The sequence below is a fragment of the Arvicanthis niloticus genome, chromosome 10 (genome assembly GCF_011762505.2).
Source record: "Arvicanthis niloticus isolate mArvNil1 chromosome 10, mArvNil1.pat.X, whole genome shotgun sequence".
NCBI classification, from domain to species: domain Eukaryota; kingdom Metazoa; phylum Chordata; class Mammalia; order Rodentia; family Muridae; genus Arvicanthis; species Arvicanthis niloticus.
The window spans coordinates 55,037,268-55,062,697 of NC_047667.1; the positions used below are offsets into that span (position 1 = coordinate 55,037,268).

The following is a 25,430-nucleotide window of genomic DNA, read 5'->3' on the forward strand; positions in this document are numbered from 1 at the left end:
CTTGTCCTTTCACATGCTTGCTTTAGCAGAACATCCTCTCTCCTGTGTCTGCTTCAGCAAAACATTCCTTCACCAGTCTGCCCTAGCCTTTCACACCTATATCCACTTTAAGGAAACATCCCTTCAGGTGTTTGCCTCAGCAAAACACCATCCAACTGACTTCCAAAGAACCCTTAAGTTCCCACTTTAGAGGGGGTGGGGATATTGGGGATACTATGGCACAAGTGTGGGCATTAACCAAAATAAAGGGTGTGTAAAACATAATTTGGAAAGGTAATGTCTTAAAACTCAAATAATAAGTACAAAAGGGCAACTGAAGGATGTTCCACTAGTTGACTAAATAACTTCCTCTCAGAGGCATTGAGCTACCAAAAACAATTTTCAATAAAACTTGTCAGGTACTTCTATAGAATTTCGTCAGGGAGGCTGTGGGGAATCCTAAGATAATAGAAACTCTTGCCAGTCTTCTTGGTTGTTCAGAAGACATAGGGGGTAAGATCCTATCAAAGAAAGCACAGTAAACCTCCATTGCAAGCTATAAAGAAAGTATTCTGAAACAGAGTTGGAAACTTGCCTGCTAATGACTAGCTCTCATCAGTTGAAAGATGCTGTGTAAGATGCAAAAGAGAGGAAAGCATCCAGCCTGAAGTAGAGGTTCTACTGTTGTGGGGGTGATTCTGCTCTGATTAGACTTGAGACCTGCTCCATGGGAAGGAACTCATTCTTAGTACTGGAAGTCCAGTTAACAACCCATGCCTGGGAAGATCTTAAGCCCAAGTAGGAGACAACTGTTGTTGTTTAAGTTGATATAGCAACAAACTGCCTTGTGAGGATTTTTGTTTATACTCATAGACAAAAAGCTTCTCCTAGTCTTAGAGAAGCTTTTCTGCAGTGAAAGACTGGATCAGAGATACAAAGCTGCCCAGGATGCTGAGGGTAAGTGATGGCTGAGGGCTCAGACATAAATGTGTCATTTATGACACCCCTCTCTAAGGTTTAGGGAACACTGGGAAAGAGAGGACAGGCAATATGTAAGATCTAGAAGGTGGGGTAAAGAGCTGCAATGTTCTATTTTGGGGTTCTCTTACTATCATGAACTCATGACAGCTGCTGTTATCTGCATTGGGCCCACACAAGACTTGCCCTGTTAACAACCATTTATGGGAGGGGAAGGGGCTCACAGGGCCTTAATGCTAAACTACTTGCTAGTGATGGACCAGACGAGGGTACATCATTATCTTTAGTTATCTATCAGTAGTATGCTACCAGGATGCAGTAGAGAGCTCTCAATTCATAGTCACATATAAAGCTCTAGTGTGTCACAGAATAAAACAGTAGACATGAAAATGCGGGCGAGAACTCCAGGCAATGAGGGCAGAAAAGGAGTAATCAGAGGGTGGCATTTGGGGGGGGGTGTCAATAATTATTATGTGCATGTGTGAAATTATCACACAATAAATTTAATTAATAAAAAGTTTGTTGATGCTGTTTCTGTTTGACCTGCATCTAATTGTCTAAGAGTATAAAGCCCTGTTTTCTTTTGTAAGAAGACATCAATGAGTGAATGTCATTATGTGTACATAAACTCCTACCAAGGTGACAGGTGACAGTGATTGACTACCTGCATGAGTATTCTGGAGAATGCTGAGTGGGGATGATGTATGCTATAGGCATGTGAGAGGGAACACAATTGTCCTTAAAGTCAGTCAGTCAATGGGTCTACTTTAAAGATAACTGTGTGGCATGATATGAGGGCACAACTATTTCAGGTGGGTTACTGCTCTGGGAGTGAGAAATTCAGAGGATTATAGGCAGGTCCTGTGGTCTTCTGATTATATTGTTGATGATGGAACAGTTGATCTATATGGTATCTGGAACAGTCTAAGTACCTCGTCAAATCTGCAAAAGATAAGCTGTTACTCTCTTCATGTGTTATGTGTTTACATATGAAATGAATGTGTGCTGTGTGGGAGTGTGTGCATGTGTTGTGTTGTACTGTGTGTGTGTATGCAGTATGTATATGTTAGTTTATGTTGTATAAAGATGAGTATATATGGTGTGTGTGTGTTATGGGTGTGTATGATATATATATGTGTGTGTGTGTGTTGTGTGTGTGTATGTGATATATATATTATATATGTGCATGTATGTGTTTATTTATGTGATATTTGTGTGTTTGTAGTATATGTGTTTAGTGTGTGAGCATGTGGTGTGGATGTGTGAATGTATGTGGTGTGTATATGAATAATATGTACAGTCTATGTGTATGTAGAGTGTGTACGTGCTATGTATGTGATATATGTGGTGTGTGTTTGTGTGTGTATTTCAAAGCTAACAGAGAATGACCAAGTAAAGCTCTAAGCTGGCAACATAAATGATTTAAGACTCAACGATTTTGCCAGGGAAACATTGAAGACAGATTCTAACCCTTTAATCTAAGCCAGTCCCTTTAAAGCGTCAAGCTAGGAGTTGACTCAGCGTGTCAGTGCCAAGAAGATCCATTGACCTGAGTTCAGTGCTGAGAAATTGAGAAATGTTCTTTTTAATGTCTATTCAATAAATACAGCATGCACCTTGCAAGGGGTGCACAATCCACTTCAAATCCATTATGGGATGTTCCTGTGGGCTGACAAGTTGTCCTGAGACAACAGTGACCATGAGATGAGGTTAACCCTTGCTGTGGAATGTAAATCATTGTGGGTACCACCACTGCTGGCTCCCAAAGACCTTGGAAAAAAAGATATTTGCATTGATATGAGGGGCCCTGCAGTATGCATTTCCCTCCAGACAAAGGCCTTCCCCTCACCCCCAGAATGGGTAAGCTCATACACAGAGACTGAAATATTACCATAAAACATAATTTAAAAAAAAACCAACACGAACAGAAATGACATGTTTCCTGTGTTCAAAAGTGGGTGCATGGATTAAATTTCTTTCGTCGTTTGTCACCTCATCTAGCACCACCTTTCATTATGAATATTTTGACTATATGAATTTCTCATCAAGGTGTGTCCTCTGAGGCTATTTAGATGGTTCATCAAATAGAGGTGCTTGCCACCAAGCCTGAAGACTTGAGTTTGGTGCCTGGAATTTACCTAGTAAAAGGAGAGAATTGCATCCTATAAGTTGTCCTCTGACCTCTACACCTAGACTTGTGGCATACACAGGCACGTGTGCATGTGTGTGCATGTGTGTGCATGTTTGTGTGTGTGTGTATACATACACAATGACTAAAATGTAACAAATTTTTTTTTGTTTTTGTTTATTTGTTTGATCATACATGGGAATGTCCTTATTTCAAAATACCAAAGTATACATTTAAAATATTACATTTTCTAAACAGCTGGCTCATAAAACTGTCACCATTTTTTTCTGACAAGTTCACCTATATTGATTTTAAAAAAAACTTTTTAATTGATTCTTCATGAATTTCACATCATGCACCCCAATTCCACTCATCTCTTAGTCTCTTTCTTCCCACTCTCCACCCTTAACCCACCCCCCCCCCAATAAAATCTCATTGTGGAAGCTGTAGTGTGTCACAGTGAGTTCCACAGTATACCTTTTTGTCCACAATACTTTACTTGCAAATGTTCATTGCAATTGAGTCATTGGGCTCAAGGCCTCTGGCTTCTGCTACACTATCAATACTGGGTCTTCACTAGGACTCCTCTCAGATATCCTGTTGTTGCCCTATGCATGGAGATCCTGCAGCTATGGATCTGTAGGTCCAGCCCCTTCACACACATTAGCAGTTTATAGATGGAATAGATGTTGGGGTGTGCCAACTCAAACCCTGGATCTGGGCCTGGGTGGTAGCTGAGCTGGTCAGCCAGCCAACTCTCCTTCACCCATACTACCAAGGCGAGCTCTCTAGTACTGTCCTGACCAGCTCAGTCTATGATGCAGTTGGCAAAGGGCAAAGACCAGTTCTATTGTGCTGGCACACAAAGTACAAGGCCTGCTCTCCTGAGTACTGCAGCAGGTGAGGGGCTGGGCCAGCCCTCCCGCTCTCATGCCCTCAAGGCTGGCTCACCCATGTCCTTGCAACCAGGGCTACCTCTACTGTGCTGCTCAGGTGTGCCTGCTCTCCCTGTAATGAAATATTTTTAACCAATATATAATCTGATTAACGGTAACTGTTAGTCCCAGGTAAAAAAGGAGATGTCTAAGATAGATATGCCTTGGATGAAGACATCAATTAGAGTTTGCACATAGTTTAGTGATTTATTGTTTTCACCTGGGAAACAAAATTGAAAATGAGGACATGAGGACGATCCCCCCCCCCCCCAAAAAAAAGTGTGATGCACAGTATTTTCATCTAGGGCTGAGAGTTGGACCAAGTTAGAACTGAAGTTCAGCTCAGTGCGCAGGCTGTCTTGCATTACAAGTTCTTTTATGTGAAACCATTCATCCGAGTGTACGTGTTGGATGGACATTTGTGGATTGATAGGTGAGTTGGTTGCATACAATCTAGCGCTAACCGACACAGACATAAAGTAATTGTCTATTATTTGTGAAACTGTTAATCAGTTGTGCAATTCACAGATGTAGCAAATATTTAATAAGCACCGTCTGCCAATCGAAGACCCACATAACAACTTATACAGAATTTCGGGAATTTGGGAGAATCGAGACTGTTTTCCTCATTGACACAATGGCTTCTTAAAAACTAGTTTCAGAGTTATTTACAAGTGTTATTTGGAAAATGGTTTCTATTGTTAAATTCTTTTGGGAAGCAGTTGTCAAAATACAAAGTTATTTTCCTGGACTCCCTGTAATAATCTCATGGTAACTGACAAGCAGTGGGTCATAACACGTAATATGTTGCCAGCCTTTGACCATAAAACATCCTTTTTTTCCCTTTGCAAATGTACATACCTTGGAAGCATTCTCCAGGGCGTACCTTGAAGAATGCTCTCCTCCGCGTTCAAGTGGGATGCCTCCACAAAGCAACTAGAAGAATTTTGCAGTCAACCTTGATTTTCTCCTTTGTGTCTGAGAAGGTGCTAGCAATTTGCCACAGTGGACTCGGAGGAGGCCAGATTTATGCTTCCCCACAGAGTAAAGTGACTTCAATGTACAGATTGCTGGGTGTTGAGAAATGTAAGCTCTGGGGATAAGGGGAGGGGATCTGCAGCCGGGGGATAGCTCAGAAGAAACAGATGAGCACAGGGCTCTGCCCTCTTCCATCGCTGGCGGCTGTGCTTTCCGGCATCTGCTTAACTTGGGTGTGGAACATTGTACCCTAGGTTGGCTGCCTCTGTGCAAATGCAGAGCAATTTCTCCCCCATCTTTCCACCTCCACATGCCACTCACTGCACAAATCCACACCCACTCGAGGAGTCATGTTAACACTTCCTTAACTGGCCGGTTTTTCCTTCGCAGAGGAAAGAGGTGTCTGTGTTAGCTAAATTAGTTTTACTCAGTAAACAAATGTGGGCAAGAGTGGAGAGCGGAAATTTATTAGAGTTGGTGTTTCCAGCACTAGGCATCCTATATATTGACCTCAGGGGCTGGAACTATTTCCTTCATCACAGAATCAACATTAACATATATAACTTGCCCAGGAGCCAGAAGTAGTAAATGACAGATGTGAACTCGAATCTGCGTCTCTTAGATGTGAACTTGAATCTGCGTCTCCTGACGACAAAGCTCATTGGGTCATTTGGCAAATGCACAGGCAGGAAAAGAGACCCACACAGATTATTTCACCTAAATTCTGGAGAGGTGATTTTAGATTAAAAAGAAAGAAAAGAAGAAAATGTGGCCATTTTGTCTCCAAGAGCCGCAACAAGTCAAAGGCTCTGGGGAAGTGACCTCATCTAAGTTTTGGCCTGATGATCCAGCTTCAAAGCAGAGATCTCTGAGATTATTTTTATGATAATCATTATCATAAATTCAGGATAATTTTTGGATTCAAAATAATCTCTAAGTAGCACATTCCCACAATTCTTTTTTTAAAACTTCTAAAAGCAGAATTTTAATTTTTATTATTTTTTGTTTACTCCAAAGAAGGAATATAAGGCCAAATGTGACTGATTTATCACTGTCAACATAGATACAATCTTACAGTTAGATAGCCTTTATTTCATTTAATCCCTGATGATCCTGTGAGGTTAGATGCTATATATTATTCTAACTGATGGAGGATGATGATAAAGTTTACAGCGCTTAACTAAAGAGGGCTGGTCCTTACCCTTTTCTGACCCTAGAGCCCCTGCTCTCATGCCACTGCCATCCCCTCAAATTAAGACTCCGTCTCAAGACTTCTGTCTCTCATTCCCATCCTCTTTTCAATATAGTCATGAACTGTCAACGGATATGGATGTAAAGTGAGAAGAAATCAATACCCCAAATTTCTTAGCCACGAGAGAAGTCACATGTGCGCATGTCAAAACATGCGTGAGTCAGGTCATAAATGGAGACACCGCAGACTGCGAGCGTCCTAAGCAGCTCATTTATTTCTGGCTGTAAGTTGGTTTTGTGTGTCCCATCGCCACAGCTTTTGCTCATGTAGTAGTGAAATCCTCTTATAAGTCAATCTCTGAATATCTGAGTAATGGTGAGTTGTTTTTTTTTTTTTTTTTTCTTCTTCTCCTGATTGATTAGGATGGAGTATCTGTACCTCCATCAGAACTGCGTATTGTGAAAGGTGTGACAACCCCGTGTATCACCCTGGGACTCCGTCATTGCAATAGCTGGAGTCCCAGATTGGATTGCGACTGAGCATTGACAATCCAGTATTGATGTTCATGTGACACCGGGAGCCACTGTAACAATCTTTATTTTATCTGTGGCTTTTGCTCTCAGGCTTGGGTTGAGTCCCCACAGGGTTACCACGATAATCAACACCTCTAATTAGCACTTAGAAATGTCTGACTCCCAAGGCTGTCATTAGAAGACAGGCTTGGTGTGCAGAATACGGAAGCCCTTGCATTTCCCGAGCAAAATCTTCCTCCCAGGCCTGTGTCATGGATCGTGCTTTCAACGCTCTGCCAGCAGGAGGACCCCCTCCCTGCTCCCTTCATTTAGGAAGAGCTGAATTCAGAGGATGAGGTCCGCCTGGGCAATTGGGAGGCTGGAAATTAGACATCATGTCACATGCTGGATTCTTCTGCTCATGAAAGCGGGTGTCTGATGCAGGGCCTCCTCCAGCTCTCCACTGCAGAGACTGAGATGATTATGTGTGTGCGGTGATCAATGCAAGGGAGAGTAACAGGGGCACTCCCTTCCCTTTGATCTCATTTTCCTTTTACAAATGAGATGGGGGAGGAAGAGCCCAGCGCTTGCTCATACCTCTGTACTCAGCAGGCCCAGGAGATCACCGAGACAGACAGACAACGTCTCCATCTCTTCCAACCCTGCTCTGAGCAGGGAGCCAAGTGATGAGAGGCACAGAATAACTGCTCAGCTGATGCTCCTGTGGGTAGTGAGGGAGTGGTCCCTGGCCTAGAGGAGCGGCCTGGCTGATGTCCTCCACGAAAATCAAGTCAGCTGTAAGCTAATACTGAGTACAGTTATTATTATTATTATTATTATTATTATTAATTGTTATTTATTGCTATTGTTATTTCTTGTTAGATAAACAGGACCTCCAGAGAAACTAGAGAAAGGGTTAGACACTCAGCTGCATAGGGAGAGTGTTAGGCACACAGCTGTGCAGAGTGGCTTCGATGGCCTGCTTTAAACATGTATAGCTCTGTAATCAGCTGAGGCTTAAGAGAACCTGTCCCTGACTTCTTAGGGGCTTGTCTCTATGTAACTTTGTTCATTTATTTTGAGAGACTGGCCCAGTGAGAGAGATGCAAGGGAATGGGGCAGGGGTATGAAGAAGAGAATAGAGGTAGGTGAGGTTGTCGTAGACATCCTCCCCCCACCCCATAGAACAAACACGTTCTCACCAGGACCCCCAAACACTTCTCAGGTCTTGCATCCATAATGAAAGGCTTCTCCCAGAGCCAGATCTGGGGCAAAGTGCTGCAGACAGAAGGTCGGAGAAGCCATTTATGACTGGCATGACTCTGTTAGGACCTCTGCTAGGGTTCTCAGCTCCTCAGAGCTGCACACTTGCAAAGTTGCTGTAGTGTCTTTTCCTTTTGTTCTACAGAAGTAATAAGATCTGCAGGCTGGAGGCAGCATGGCCTCTGAAGGTTCCCTTCTAGTTGAAGGATATCAGAACCTAAGGTCTGGTACTTTGTCTTTTTTTTCTTTTTTTCCCTTTTCTTTCTTTTGTTCTTTCTTTCTCTCTTTCCTTCCTTCCTTCTTTCTTCTCTTTCTTTCTTTCTTTCTTTCTTTTTTTTTTTTTTAAATAAAATTGGCTTTATTTCCATTTCTTTGCAGACTTGGATGGCCTCTTACCCATTTTCCTGTTTGTTCCCAAGGCTGAGAAGTAAGCAGGTGTTAGTAATGTATAGATCTCTCTCTAACACACACACACACACACACGCACACGCACACGCACACGCACACGCACACGCACACGCACACGCACACGCACACGCACACGCACACGCACACGCACACGCACACTTTAATTGAGATCCAGTAGTACTCTGACAATATTTAAGTCAAAGGTATAATAGCCAATTGTAGTTTTTTTTCAGCTTAGCTCTTATGAAGAGAACCAAATTTATACAAAAGCAAACCCTTTAGCACGTGTCAGGAACGTTTGTTGGCATTTTCATGCATATCTATCATATTTTTTAAGGGTAATTTAAACCCCAGGGTCAGTAGCTGGGACTGTCACTATGTATTTTTATGTTAGAAAGTTGACACTTAGGCTAGAACTTGCCAAAAGTCACACAGCCAAGTGCTTTGCTTTTCTTCTAGTTAAACACACTGAAAGTGGTCTCCTTCCTTCCTTCCTTCCTTCCTTCCTTCCTTCCTTCCTTCCTTCCTTCCTCCCTTCCTTTCATTATTTTTTTTCCACTGAGGCTGAACTGCCCTCCACCTAGGTGTTACCTGATGCTAAGCCTGAACTTCCAATGCTCTGTGTATCTGGCCACTAGCACAGCAGACCTTGGATACAGAGGGGGAAACAGTCTGGACTTCAAGCCAAGACAGTACAGCTGAGGACAGGACCAGTGCCATCTCAGTCATGAGTTTTCTCTGTAGAAATGGAAATGTATACCTGTTAAAATCAATGACAAGACGCCTCGGCACAAGCAAATAGACACTGTGAGTCACCCCCTTCTTTCTCGCCAGAGCAACATCAGTTCTCAACATGTATGTCATGTCATGATCCCTGACTCCTTTGGAAGTCAAATGTCCCTTTCATAGGGTCACCTAAGACTACTGGAAAATACAGATATTTACATTAAGATTCAGAACAGTAGCAAAATTTCAGTTAAAAAGTAGCAACAAAACCAATTTTATTGTAGGGGTAGTTGGGGTCAGTACAATATGAGGAGCTGTATTAAAGAGTTGAAACATTATGAAGGTTGAGAACCATCAGACTAACGTAAGCTTACCTAGCTTTCATAATGGAATTGCTGGGGCAGAAGAGATGGATCACCACTCAGTAAAATTACAAGCATGACGACTTAAATTTGGATGCTGAGAACCCATTTAAGAGCCAGGCACAGCGGCTGTGTAGGCATGTAATCCTAGGACTTTGAGAGGTGGGATTACTGGGGTTTGGTGGCCAACCCTCTACCAAATTCCTCAGCTTCAGGTTCTGAAAGAAACCATATTTCAAAAAGTAAGACAGAGAGTGACCAAGAAAGGCATCTGACATTCTCCTCTGGCCTCTACTCCAGCAAGTGAGAGGAAACACAAAGATTTTAACGTATAAAATATCTTTACGCCATCTTTCCTTTGCTACTTAGGCCTTTCTAGGCAGTAAATATAAGGTATAGTCAGAGATTAAGTATTTTTGTATTGTCACCTATCAAGCAGTTGGCTGAGAAATGATGACTAAGAAAGAAGGAATAAAGCTGACAGGGAAGTGAGGGAGTTGGTGCTTGCTTGTGTTGGATGAGTCCCTGGGAAAGCCTGAAGATGGAAACTGGCTTTCTAGCATTTAGATGCGGTTTGGTTCCACACCTGCTTTGTCAGTGTGACCAGGATGACTCCTGTTTGGTCTGTTTACTTGCTGTTTACCCAAGTCTGCGATCAACAAGAAAACAGACCTCGGCACCTCACTTGGCAAGAGGAAGGATTGAGGCAACACAGCAGCTGTCGTATTTATTTCAGTGGCAAAGCAGGTCAGGAAAATTGATAAAATTAATCATATAAACTACAAAACATCAGGAGCGAGAACAGGAGGGGACAGATGAGTTTTTGCCTCCTCATTCCAGGCTGCACCTGCCCTTCGTTCTAATGGCGTCTGTGCAGTCAGCTGACAGAAGCAGAGAATCAGAGAGGGGGCAGGGGCATACTGTGGCAATGGAAATAAAACTGGAAGAGAAATTGGAACATGAGCAGTTATTGAGGTAGGTCTTAGTCTGTAGGCCTGTGGTGCCTGTGAAACTCTATTAACTTCTCCGAGGCTGTCGGAAATCCATCATCAGCTGTCCTGTGAGGAGAATAAGTTCAGGGCCTCATATTGGCTTGGATCTATGGCCCAGAGATCCTAACTGGTTTGGGCAACATTTCTTTCCTGTTACAAGAAGCATCGTGACCTTTCCTGATTCCGTTCTTGACTCTGGGTGTGCTGTGACATCACCTGGAGAGCGTTAAAAACTACAGGTACTTAAGCTGAAGCAGTGGCTCCGTGGTAAGGTGCTTGTTGTGCAAACATGAAGATGAGTGTTCAAATCCCCAGCACCCAAAGAAAAAGCTGGGTATGTGTTGGATGACACTTTTCATGGGGAGGGTGCAACACAGTTTGATTTTTTTAATGACAGACCCAAGTAAATATCACATTAAAGTCCACCTTGGTAACTTACAGGAGTATGACGTAGTTACAGAGCGTGAGGGAAGCCCACCATGGCATAGGTGATGACTCAGGGAAGCTCTACCTTTGGAGTTGTCTATAATTTATAGGCAGCTCCCCAGGTTGGAAAGCCTCTTCTAGTACCCTAGCTGCTAAGTGTTCATTCCTCCAGCTTTGTTTCTGCTTCTACAGCCTTGGGGAGGGGCCTGTGAACCTTAAACTTCAGCTTTCCCATACACATGATTTCTATCTGTTCTTCAGTGAGTCTCAGGAGCCTCCCTCCAGGATGGGAGGTGTCAGCTCAGAGAAAATTGCTACCCACAGTGTGACAGTGTGTGCCCATCAAGCTAGCTCTAGGGATGGTGGAGACAGGCAGACTCCTGGAGCTTGCCCTAGCATAATTGATGAGCTCCAGGTCCGACTCGGTCTCAAAAAATAAAGTGGAGAATCAACCGAGGAAGACACCTGACATTGATTTCTAGCCTCTCCTGTACATGTATATAAATGTGTTCACAACACACACACACACATACACACACACACACACACACACACACACACACACACACACACACACACACACACACACATACTACAAATTCCAAACTTGAGCTTAGGAGAAACAAATCAAATTGTGTCTGAGTTCCAGATACTGAAGATTTTTGCAATTGCTTCAGACTGAACCTAAGATGAAGTTAGTTCTGAAACCAATGGCCTTACAGTGGTTATTCTCAAATATTAACATTTGTCAGAATCACCTACAGAAGGCTAGTAAAGCTGGGAGGGTTTACTCCCAAGACCAGGAGTTTTCATTTAGCAATTCTGGGATGCTTGCATGGGTATTCCTAAGATAACTCTTAAGAAACCCCTGGCTTGAGGAAATAGCACTAGAGTCTTGTTTTCACCCTGTCATTTATTGACTGTAATACTTCTGCACATTGTATGGAGATTTCAACCCACAAGAATTTTATTTGTACTTTGATAATTTCATATAATATATTTAGTCATATAACATATTTAGAGATCCACCCTGATTTCATACCCATCCAACTTTGTGTCTTTTCCCCACATCAAGAATAATTTGCATTATCCAAATATGTCCTTCCACTGATGCAAGGTCTACATACTAGGAGTTATACTTTTAGAAAAAACTCCTCCACCTCCCTCTCCCTCTCTAAGTTGCTAACAATTGGCTACACTGAGATTACGTGACTTACTCACCTCTCCATTCTCAGATTTGGTCTGGCTTGAGTTTGCATTGATCTTGGGCATGCTGTCCCAACTACTGTAGGGTTCATGTGGGAAACTGCCCTGCTACATCCAGAAGACATTGTTTCTCTTTAGTCATCCACTGCCTTTGGCTCTTATAGTGTTTCCACTCCATCATCTGCAGTAATCACTGAGTCTGAGAAGGAGAGAGTACAGTGTACATGTTCCATTTAAAGCTAAGCATTCTGCAGTCTTTTATTTTCTGTGCCTTGACCAGTCATGGGTTGCTATGTTGATCACCAACTACTACAAATAGAACCCTTCTCTGATGAGGGTTGAGAGGTCCATTAATAATCTAGGAGTATAGTGATAAGTCTTCAGGTGTCAGTTTAATACTGTGTCTATTGGGAATCATAGCAGTAAATTTCCATTAGGGGCTCCGATTTCTTTATGCATAGACTATTGGCCTAATAATGGTTCCAATTACAGGTTTCATCTTTTGGAACGGGCATTACCAGAAAGTAGTTGATTATTTCTGTGACACCCTTACCACTATTGCACCTGGGAGCACATCTTTCCAGGTCAGTCACCACTTTAGCTCCCAGGGTTCACAAGTGAGAAAAAAATGGTGATTATTTTTTTCCTCCAGTAACATGCATGTCATCTTCCAACACTATAAATGCTAGACAGTAGGGATAACGAGTCTAGGTCAATACCAGCATCATTTTTCTACGTCTTCAGCAAGATAGTTTTATTGTCAAGTTATGGAGGATACTTGGCAGCAGCGTGTTTGGGGTCTGTGAGACTTCATTGGCCAACAAATTCCAAAAGAAGTAATCCATTCTTGATGTTGGGCTTTTTATTTATTAGTTTTTGATGTCTTGTATGGGCATTGTTGCCTCTTTATAGGGTAACTTCATTTTAACTCTTTTATGTAGATATGTAAATAAACACTTGAGTGTCACTTATCCCTCCCCATATTGCCTTCTCTCCCTTGTTCTTCCCTCTTTCACCCAAATGTGTTGCATGTCTTAGTTCAAACTTTGTTAGGGGGACAACTGAGACAGTGCACATTGAAATACTTTTCTTTTTCGAGACAGGGTTTCTCTATGTAGTCCTGGCTGTCCTGGAATTCACTCTGTAGACCAGGCTGGCCTTGAACTTAGAAAATCCACCTGCCTCTGCCTCCCAAGTGCTGGGATTAAAGGTGTGTGCCACCACTGCCCAGCTTGAAATACTTTTGTAAACTATAAAACAAAGCATGACAATGTGTTTTATTAATTTTTATTTGGCTTTATGCTTTTAGATCTTGTTATAATTTTAACACTTTGCAGGTAGGTCATTCTTTCACTAAAGTAAACTTACAAATACATTACATATCGAGTCTTGGGTTGGATATTTGGATATAATAAGCATTTTGCCCCCATGAAGCTTGTATTCTGCAACAGACCCAAAATCCACCTGTTTTCTATGCCCTGGGAGCTAAGTGTGTGTGTGTGCATGCGTGTGTGTATGTGTGTGTGTGTGTGTGTGCATGCGTGTGTGTATGTGTGTGTGTTTGCACTTTATTACTAAAACATGAATATGCTTAGTTGTTGCTCACATGCTTCAATGACAGAGTGGAGTAGTGGTGGTGACACAGGTGAGATGGAACACAGGGTGTCATCATATCTACCACCTGGTCCTTTAATAAAAAAAATTGTATGATCTCTCTTCCAGTAGAAGAGAAAATTTACATAGTCAAACATAAGGCTAGGTAGTGTAAGGGCATGGGAGTCTGCTTTGATATGAAGATTCCCCCAAAGTTATGGCTTTATACAGAACCTAAGGAATGAAAGGTGGCAGTGATTGTAAAGAAGGGCAGGGTAACATGATAAGTCACCTCATTGGTCAGTGCTTTGAGGTTCTGTAAAACAAAGCAAGTGCACTGGAAATGTAGATGTAAGGTGATGGGTTCTTACTGGTCCAGCATGAGGACTCGGGGAGGTAGAGGATGCATCCACAGGGCCTTTCATTACAGATGAGGTTCATTTTATTCTAAGTACAAAGCCATTCTTTTTAAGACCTTGTTGACCAAAATAAATAATTTTAAGAATAAAGGGTAATGGAAGATTTAGGTTGAGGCAGGAGGATACTAATTTAACTCTAACCCGACCTAGACAATGAGTTCAAGGCCATTACAAGCTTAATGGCTAGACCCTGGCTCAGAAACAAATAGACAGACAGACAGACAGACCGACAGACAGACAGATAAACAGAGAGACAGGTGTGACTTCATGGAGAGAAGCTGCCTGGCATGTGTAAGGCCCTGGGTTCCATCCCTAGGACCACAACTAAGAAATAAAAAGAGCTAATTCTGATGTCGTGCTTCATTACTAGGTATTATTTTAAAGCTACTACAATCTTCGAAACCAAACTAATAGTTGTTATTATCCTTATTTTATTGAAGATAAGGGAAAGGTAGAGAGATGCTAACTGCCTAATGTTACCCAATTGGTAAAGTCAGATATTAGATTTAAGTCCATACACTGTAGCTTCTTAATTACTTTGAAGATACAGTAAGAGGAGAAATGTACCAGTTGGGACCTGGTTAACAACTAAACAAGAGAGTATGTGTACTAGTCTATGAAGTGGAGAGGTGATGAGTGAAAGTCAACAAGGCTGCGATATGGACCTGTAATGGTGAGCGACAGAGGAGGGCCAAGAACTCCTTACAAGCTTCAAGTCAAACAACGGGTTGAGCTGCTCGCTGACAGTGATGCCATATGTGATAGACTTCCATTTGGGCCAGGAAAAGCAAAGGCATATGGATACATATGTATCTCCTACTTCTTCTAGAACCATGAAGACCCTCTGAGAGCAGAGACAGGCTCCTGTATCCTTCTGTTCCATCAGGTAATACAGTAGATGAAAATTGAATTGTTTAATGCAACTTTCAAAAGATTGAAAACATTTAGTTTTTATACACATTATACACATATGGCTTTTTAAGGCTATGCTGATTTAAAATTTAACCAGAGAACTTTCATTTTTATATGTGCCAATATGTCTGTGTGTGTGTGTATATGTGTGTGTTAAGTGTAGAGTATGCTCATGTGTATAAGTGAGTGTGCCTATGTGTGTACTCACAGTGGCCAGAGAAGAAGTTAGGTAGTGTCCTGCTTTGCCACTCTTGGGCATACTCCTTTGAGACAGGTTCCCTCAATCAACTCAGAGCTAGGCTAGGGGCCTTAGGCCTCAGCAGTCCTCCCGTCTCTGCTCTCCTAGTCCAATCCAGAACAGAGTTGTTACAGAGACACATCACAGCTAGGCCCAGAATTTTACACAGGTACTGGATATTCAACCTCATGTCCACAAGCTTGTGCAGCAAGTGCCTGTACCCATTGAGCTGTCTCCCGAGAATTACAAACTATTATTTTGAGAGTTTGAGCCGTGGTAGTTAAGTGAATTCATGTATTTGGGTGATTTTTTTTTCTCTTTCATTCTTTGGCTTTGTAATTTAAGTTCTTTGGGATTGGACTTTTTCTAATTGTGGTTTTTAGAATTAAATATTCTTTACCCATTTTTATTTTTTTAATTACATTTACTTGTCTTCTCACTATGCTTGTGGGGGTCAGAGGGAAGCATGCAGAAGTTACTTCTCTCCTTCTGTTATAGAGATTCTAGGAATTGAACTTAGGTTCTCAGGCTTGGTAGCAAACACATTTACCCACTGAGCTCTCTCGCTGCCCCTAAAATACTTGTAGATCTTACACTAAACAAACAAATAAACACCCTAAAAGTAGCCCAGGAAAAACTTTTATAAATGTGTGCATGTACAAGTCCTTCAAATTCATCTAACAGATGACAACCAATATTCATTTGATACAATCAAAATGAACTCTGTAGAGACCTTTTTGAACCCTTTGTGCTTCTGTGGATTTCTTGATTCTGGAGGAATGACATCATTAGATGCACTGGATCCCTTCACCTTCTTCAAGATGGCACCCATATGCTGCCAGCCAACAGTGACAAGTGTAGACATCACCCTGCAGTCAGAAAGCAGTGGTTGTCATCACACGTTAAGTTATTATTACTATTTAACAAAATAATGGCTAAGGCTTTCACAGAAGCACCTTCTCTGGAGCAAATACTCATGTAGACTTCCCAGGAAATGAATTTATGTTCTTTTGTTAGAGCAATAAAGTCAAGTCTATGGAAGATAGAAACTGTCTACAGTAGGGTGGAAGGCAGCACAGTGCTAGACTGATGGAAAGACATTTCGAATGGTCTTGGTCAGAATGTGCAAATTATGCATTGAATAGAAGATACAGTTGCTGAGACTACCACTGTTTTGGAAAATTCTTGAGCATCTGCTTGCAGTTTAGTCATCAAAACCACGAACTTTTTTTTTTTTTTTTTTTTTTTTTTTTCTGAGACAGCGTTTCTCTGTGAAGCCCTGGCTGTCCTGGAACTCACTCTGTAGACCAGGCTGGCCTCGAACTCAGAAATCCGCCTGCCTCTGCCTCCCAAGTGCTGGGATTAAAGGCGTGCGCCACCACCGCCCGGCAAAACCACGGACTTAGAAGCCCACTTTTAGTAATAAGGATGGGGCCCTTCAGAATCAGTGTGTTCATTTCTCAGTGTTTTTTTTTTTTTTTTTTTTTTTTTGTTTTTGGTTTTTTTTTTTTTTTTTTTTTTTTTTTTTTTTTTTTTTTTTTTTTTTTTTTTTTTTTTTTTTTTTTTTTGCCAATAGCTGCTGAGTTAACACAACCAAGACTCCTTGAGCATGGTTCTTACTGACAAATATTTCCAAGTTTCTGTTGTTAATATAACAGATTTATTCTGTTGTGCTCAAAGCTTAAATTTATCAATTGTTCAGCCAGTCAAGCATCTATTAAGCTCTTCGTCTTTAAATAGTTTTTCATTGTGACTAAAACGCTGACATTATAACATAACTATTTAACTGACCTTTATCTAATGTGTTCGAGACCATACTGAAGATAATAGTTACTATTTAGTGAACTCCTACTATGTGTCAGGCAAAACTATAAAACACAAAGAATCTTGTTGTTGGAAAAGTTTCATTTAGATAGGATGTGTGCACTGTGCATGTGAGTACACAAGTATGCCACGGTGCATTGCACGGTGTGCATGTGAGTACACGAGTACGCCACTGTGCATAAGTGGCGGTCAGTGGGCAACTTTCCAGAGTCAATTCATTCTTTTTCTTTTGTTTTTTTTTTTAAGGCAGGGTCTCTGTTGTGCATTGTCGCTTCAACACTTACTTCAGTGTAGCTGACTCGGAATCTTTGAGACAATTCTTCTGTCTCTGTTTCCTTTCTTGCTCATAGGAGCACTGAAATTAGGCAGCATAACTGGCTTTTTATGTGGCTTTATGGGATGGAATTCAGATTCTCAGACTTATACATCAAGTACTTTTACCCATTAAGCCATTTTCGTGCTTCCAAAGTATAATTTTTATATGATATTTTCATCCTAACTTTGTTTTGATTTTGACCCGTTATTTGAGCTTAGGTATAGAAATTAACACATTTCTGATTTTGGTTTTTTTCCACATTATACATTTTAGGGCCCTGTCTGTTTATAATATGTGTGTACAGTGTACAGAGCAATGAAGAAACTAAAGCTGAATGAGAAGGAAGAAGTCAAGTGTTCCAATTGTTCCTATTATAGATGCAAAGATACAGACTTCGAGTCCAGGGAACTTTCCAGTTCATGATTTTCTATGAAGGACAAGATCCTTCAATAATATCAAGTTCTCAGTATGAATTTAAATTTATAATTCATTAAATGTGTCCCCTCTCTCACCACTGTGCAATATTCCATTTTGAGACCAAGACAAATAACTGGATTAGGAGGTAAAAGCACTATTATATCTCTGTGCTTTCTGTTTCTTAATCTCTTTTATTCTGCTGTGATAACAGAACACCTGGAATTAGATAATTTGTAGACACTATTAATTATCTTAGTTCTAAGAGCCACAAAATCCAGCAGCATGGTTCTGGTACTTGGGGAGTACCATTTTGCTACCTCCTATCATGGCGGGAGGTATGTGCAGGAAGAGCAGCCAACTTCCCTTTGTCAGTCCTGTGTTGATGGCATTAATCCACTGAAGACCCCAGAGCTCTCCCAACATAGTCACCTCTTGAAGCGCTCTTTCCCAGCTCTTTCACGGTGGATTTAGTTGTCAATATGCAATTGGGGGGGGGGGCATAGCCAAGCCAGAGTAATAAATAAAACCATATGTCAAATTACCACAAGCCCATTCCATTTGACTAATACTGATAACATAATAAAACAAAACAAAAAATCATAAAACAAAAAAAACACATTTGATCCTGCAGCACTAGTAAAAACAACAAGAAACAAAAACTTACTTCTCTTAGTGTCTTAGGACTCTGAGGGGAGAAGAGGCACTAATTAAAGTCTTTTTAAATTCTGCTCCATTTCTCTCTACATCCTTCACCCTGCCAAATAATGCAAAATTGAAAGTAGAGAGTAGACAGACATCACTGCAAATGCAAAGACATAATTCTAATATTAAAGCCAACCAGGAAGACACAACCACTAACAAGCATTAAGAAGAGGCAGAACAAACCCTTGTATAGAATCTTGCTGACAAGTACTATTAAATATTAATTCTATAGACCGTGGAGACATCATTAAACAAACATATATACCCTGATGCTGAGTGCGCTCTGGTCCCAGCATTTGTTTTACATGTGGATGTTGGCTGGGTGTAGTCTTTTGTGTTGTTTTACAGGCAGAAGACAACCTCCCCCTCTAGGCTTCTGTTAATTGTTTCTTTCCCTATCACTGGGATTCTAGTTGCCTTTCTGGCTATTTGTCTTCTCTTTGCCTTTCATTTAATTGGGAAGACAATTTTTAGGGAGAATGAAAGAAATTGACCATTTTTAAGGCTCTCCTGCAGGAATAAAAGCTCATCATGTTTAGATAGGCAACTAGATTTAAAAAAAAAACAAATAAATAAAACAGCACTACTTATCCAAAGGGCATTAGAGAAATGACAGCCCTGGATGACCCTTTCCAGGTAAATCTTGTTTTCTAATTTCTTGTGTGTGTGTGTGTGTGTGTGTGTGTGTGTGTATTATATAAAGTATTATATATATATATATAATGTGTTAGCTCATAGAAACTAATAAAATTCATCTATGATTGTTACTTCTAAAACATGTATAAGGTATGGGCTCTCTGAATCCACAGTGGATTGATACCAGAATGAGCTCTTATCCCAGATACTCACAAGCTCAGGTGCTCAGGTCTCTATATAAAATGGCTTAGTATTTGCATTGCCCAATTCTCCCATAGACTATAAATCATCTCTAGATTACTTATAATGCCTAATACAATGTAAATGCTATGTAAATAGTTGTTAGACTGTATTGTTGAGGGAATAATAATGAGAAAAAAGTCAGTATTTGCTCAGTACGGATGTAATTGTCTTTCAAAGATCTTTCTCTCTCTCTCTTTTTTTTTTCATCTGCAGTTGATTGAGCCTGCAGATGGGGTACCTGACAAGCCTTTAAACTGTGGCAGAGAGGAAAACACAATCATGGAGCTGAGGAGGAGTTTAGGAATTGTCTAGAGGTTCTTAAAGGTCAGTGACATCCAAAGATCCCCCCCTCAATTGGAGACTGTTCATTTCTTTTCCCAGAGTTTCTGAGTCACAGGGCAGAATTGAGGCCTGAGGGTTTGGTCAGCTAACCTGTTGGCTACACTCTCGGCATCGATGGTCAGGTCTAATGATTACATTTTACAGGGTAGGAAATAAAAATGAAGAGATGGGCAGTATTCCAGGCCCTGTCTCTGGCCCGAAGCTGTTCTGGACAGAGACCCGGGTGTAGATGCTGCTTTTCTTGTGGCAGGGTGGAGACCGGGTGCACAGGTACTGTGAGAAGACTGCAAGCAGGTCTCAGGAAGTCACATTTATTTGTCATTCCCTCCAGGAATCCGTGCGATTATGGTGCAAGAGCCAGTGAGCTGGGCTAAAAGGAATCTACCAGGCCTACTGATGTCTAAAGAGGGAGTCATTGAGCTCCCAATATAACATGCATCACCAACAGCAACTTTTGGAATCAGAATCTCCCTTCTCAGGGCTGGCTAGAGCTTTTCCTGTAGGCTCCTCAGAGGAGGTCACTTTTGCCTCTTCACTGCAGGATTCTGGAACCAACTAGAAAAGTGATGCCACAGCTTGCCTACTCTCAAGAGTTCATCCAAGCAGGACCATGGACAGAGAATCCACTTCTAAACCTCCTACCTGTACATCCCGCCTTACCAAACCTTTGTGGGTATTCCCTTTGATATCAATGAAACCTTTCTCCACTGAAAAATAATAAACATTTTTTTAAAGTTACAGCATTGGCAAAAGTAAAAAAGAATTTAGTCTTTCTTCGTAATTAAATATACATCATTATTATTTCTTCTGATTAAAAAAAATAATAAATGCAAGGGTTTTTCTGGTCGGATCCACTTTTGGTGGGAACCTGTGATGCTTGGGTATGAGGGTTAAATGTGCCCTGAGTAGTAACTGGTAATGTAGCTCCTGACTTGGCGTTAAAAAGAAAAAGGCCTGCGTGGTCCCAAGTTGAGACTGCTGACTGTCTCCAGGCAGCCCAGGTGGCCCCTGGCACAGGTGGATGCTGGAAGTAGGGCGGTGGTAAGGCGCTGACAGTCCCTAGGGTGCTGGGATGCCAGCGGTCAGGTGGTCCCCAAGCTGTACCCTGTGTGCATCAAGGAGGCCCGCCCAGGCTCCCTGGACACGGTGCAAACAGAGGGGAGTTCTGAGTAGCGTTCTTTTGCATACAATTACAGTGATGGCATCATTTTTTTTGAAACAAACTGTCCATAAATGTCACTGAAAATCCGGGTCTCCTTTTATTAAAACTGAAAAATGTGTATAAATGTAAATAACGGATGACTGATACAGGGATAAGAACGCCACAGCGGCTGCCGGCGCCTCTCTCTTTCTCTCTTTTTTTCTCTCCTCCTCATGTAATTTGCATTAATAAAGAGGCTGTTCCTTGTCGGAATGTGTTTCATCCGGTTTAAAATCCCAGGGCGATCCGCTAGGAAGAGCTCTGGGAGAATCCAACTGTCAGAGCCGACAAGACAAATGAATCCCGGTGTCAGGAGCGTGTGGTTCAACGATGACAGATTGAGAAGAACTGTCCCCCTCTCGACAGGCGGGCTTCATTTTCAAATTAATAAATCTGAATAAAATATTTTTCCTTTCATTACGAGCGGAGCCTGTTTGACAGTTGCCGTGACAGGAGGAGTAGCAGTGTTGATGAGAACAGTTTGCATGAATCCCACCTGGGCTTTTTCTGTTTTATTTTTACCTGCAATCTCTTCCCTGTTTGCCTCTCTGCTTACCCCTCCCTCACCTCCCAGTGTCTTCCTTTCCCCTCCCTTCCTTTCCTTCTATCTTCACTCCTTATGCACATCCCTGCCTCCCCATCCTTGCTTTTCATTCTCCCATTACTATTTCCACTCTGGGAAATCTCTCTCAATCTCTCTCTCTCTCTCTCTCTCTCTCTCTCTCTCTCTCTCTCTCTCTCTCTCTCTCAATCTCTGTCTCTGTCTCTCTCTCTACCTGAAAGCCAACATCCTGATCATCATTTTTCTTTAAAAAAAAAATGCCTACAATGAATTATTTTGAAATGTATAATTTACCTGTATGGACTGTGGTTACAATCCAAGTCCAGCACAGGACACAGTAAAATTTCTGTAATTTCTATTTTCTCCTTAAGAGACACTCTTCATCATTTTCTTTTTACAAAAATCGAAAAAAAAAAAAAAAAAAGAATGAGTAAATAAATAAGCAAGCAAGCATTCCAAATGAACAGGAAAACATATAGAAAACCTTTGTTGTTTATTTTTTTCCCAATGCTGAAAGAATGAGATCAAGTGCACAGTCAAGTCTTAGTGTGTGGGGTGACAGGCTGTTCCTCCTAAATAATTGAGGAGCACTTCCTGGGAAACAATATGTGATCATTAGAAAAATACCATTGAGAAAAACGACTTCTTGATAACAAAGGGGCCTTTGGTTTTGCATTTGGTAGAGAATCTTGTCACAGCAAGCAAATTGCAACGACCTACTTCTCAGTGGAAGAGTCACAGAGCTAGACAGAAATCACTCTGACTACAGTACTTAAGTGACTCCTGTATTCCCAACACAGAATACAGCAGTCTCTCTCTCTTACCTCCTGAACAAGGAAAGAAGGAAAGAGGGGGAAAAATGGAAGGAAGGAGGATGAGGAATGAAGGAAGCAGGAAGGAAGAAAAGAAGAAAAGAAGAAAGGAGAAGTAGAGGGAAGAAGAGAAGGCAGAAAGGAAGGAAGAAAGGAGGAACGGAAGGAAGAAAAGAAGGAAGGAAGCAAGAAAGGAAGGAAGGAATTCTGCAAGAGTCCCTGGAATAAAGTGGTGTGGACATTACAAGACCCATAATTCCAGGGTCTGCTCTCTGTACCTGATTTGCTACACTCCACCCATCTGTGGTAGCTCTTGTCTCCTTTCCCTCAGGGTTCTGACTCTGCAATATTTGTATTCTAACTTTCTAGGACAACTCTAGTTCCTATCATTTTGCATACAATGGGCTTTGTGCAAAGTCAGCTACCCACGCCCTCACTAGTCTGACAATGCAGCCACAGAGATACCAGTTATGCATGTTCGGGTGCATGGATGTGAAGTCTTCAAGCAGCAGGTATGAGAATGTGCAGCCCTGAGGGGAAGTCGATCTATCTGCTTCATGTTTTGGAGAGGTTGCTTTTTAGTCATTTTAGGTGTGGAATTTTGGTCTAGATAATAAATGTACTGCTTGCATTTCTCGGGTAGGTGAAGCCCACATTTAAATTTGATGAATTCCGGAGGTAATTACTCTGATAGAATATCCAGCTACTAACACATCAAAAGCAAGACTTCATTGCTAAGATTGGACCAAGCTCCACAGTGAGTGTTAAGACTCTCGAAATTCTTACCTGGGTTGTTATAGTTCTTTAGCATACCTTTCGGGATTTACAGTTTCCCATAGAAATCAGAAATACCATTCTGCTAATACTGTCTACTGGTAGGCCCCAAACTCAACTTCAGATGAATTTGATTATAATGTTTAAGTGGTTATTGTGAACATATAAAAATGAAATTAATTTATTTTTTTGACAACTTTATAAATGTCAGCAATACATTCGGGTTACTTTATCTCCCACCCAGTTCCTCCTAGCAAGTCTTCATCTTTTTATTTTATTTTATATTTTTAGCTTCATGTTTTATTTTACTTTTAGCTCCGTGAGCCATTGGGTTTAACCATGGCCACATGCACAGTCTATTCTAAGATGTTATTTTTCATACATTGATGATTTTGAGTTTTACAACAGGTTTGGGAGGCAGGATGAATATTATAACAACCATGTAAAGAGTTTATAGGCAACCATTAAGATCAAGCGACTTAAAGATATAATTATTTGGGTCTCAAATAGAAAAGGGGACATGAAATTTTTCCTGACTTTACTTAGCATAACATTTTCACTAATTGATGTCCCCCTGACCCCCTGCTCCATGTGTAGAGAAGTCTTGGGGCAAATCATACAGTAACAGAGAGGATTTACTATTAATTCTCTAATGGCTGGGAATTACTGCTCCTGACTCACTTCCAGCTTGCAGAATAATTTATAGCTGCCTCTCAAAATCTTTTTATTTTCACATCCTGTCTCTTTTTAAAAAGTTTTCGGTACTATTCAGTGATTAGGAAAGGGTTGTGTCAAGACCATTACTGCCTTAGGCAAATGGTGATAATGATTACTAATGGGAAAACCTACAGAAATCTGAACTCTTCACAGTAAAACGATATGAAGATCATAACGGATAAAACGGTTTCTGTATTATTTTTTTTAAGATGTAGTTCACTTGAAATTATGTGAAGATTGGGAATTCTGCTGTATCACCATGGCTCGGTGAGCTGGTTAGTTATCGAGTACTGAATTTTTTGGACAATCACACTTCCTAGAGCTGTATTAATAAAAACGGATAATAATTATTTTTATAGGAACACTTCAAAGACACTTGAGGATAATATAACACCTTACATTTATGCCTTAATAAATTCAAACTATCACAAGACATCATCGCTTTTCGTATGTGAATCAGACAGTTGTGGATGAATGAAAGCATACATGTATACGTGGATACATTACCTTATTTTCATAGAGTAGCGAAATAAGCATGGTTATTCCACTTAGCTGATAAATGGGAAGACACAGAGATGAAGTGCTTAGAATATAAAGCAGAACCACACTGAAACCCAGGTTATTTAAGGTTTGTTTTTGTTTTTTGTTTTTTGTTTTTTTTTTTAACTAAACCATAGGCACCCTAAAAGTCCCATTCTGGAAGGTTAGAAAACCTTTCACCTTGTGATTGGCTCTCTTATGTTACTAGAATAAACAAACTGTATGACTTCCTAGACATGGCATTGAATTATTTGGCATTAACCCATGCTGGCTGATGGGTAGGTATTGAAAAGATAGAACAGGTTATTTCAATTCATGAGTCCATCAACATCAAGAAGATTTCTACCTCTTAGAATTTAATAAATGCAATTCTGGTTTAGTAAACAGTTGTGTTTGCAAGTTTGCTAGGCAGTTGTAATAATGTGACCCCAAGGCCACTATAGCATCCAGGAGAGTGGACACTTTGGGGTCCATGTCCAACAGAAGCCATCCTAGCCCAGAGCATGGTATTTCTCCTGTCATGTATCCTGAGTGTTGTTAAATAAAGTCTAACCACTATGGCTTCTCTTGTCTCAGGACATGAGGAGAGATCAATAGCACTGGAAAGCAAAGAGCTAAGTCAGTTAATGTCACATTTTGTGTGCACTGTTCCAAGAATAAGGCTTCAAAACTCAGAAAAACTTATAACTGTTTGAATGTGGTCAACAGCAAGACTCAGGGTTGTCTCTGTTAAGATCCTTTCATGGGGTATGGCCATGGATCTGATAGTTGTGTAGGGGGTTCATCAGAGTTTGCTTTTTTGCTTAATTTAGAACAGTGAGTGGAATGAGTTCACTACAAGGGACACATTGTGCATGGGAGGGATGTCAAGGCTAGTTTTAGTCATGTATTTCCATTATTCATTTATATTCATTATAGAAAGGTAATTATAAGAGTGGGCATAGAGTGGCTAACAATGACCTAAATATAATATACACATTTTTAAAAATATCATAATAAACCCTTATTTATGCAATTATATGCTGAGCATAATAATAGAATTGATTTTCTTTGGCAGTAATGATTATTGCCATGGGCACTATCACCTTATTATTCTA

General features: G+C 40.9%; 1 long non-coding RNA gene across 1 annotated transcript; it reads left to right on the forward strand.

Annotated features, from left to right (window-relative positions):
* Positions 1-845: 845 nt before the first annotated feature.
* Positions 846-20,457, forward strand: LOC143443813 (uncharacterized). Its single transcript, XR_013113105.1, has 3 exons — positions 846-936; positions 19,599-19,709; positions 20,059-20,457. It is a non-coding gene; the product is annotated as an uncharacterized LOC143443813 (long non-coding RNA).
* Positions 20,458-25,430: the final 4,973 nt, after the last annotated feature.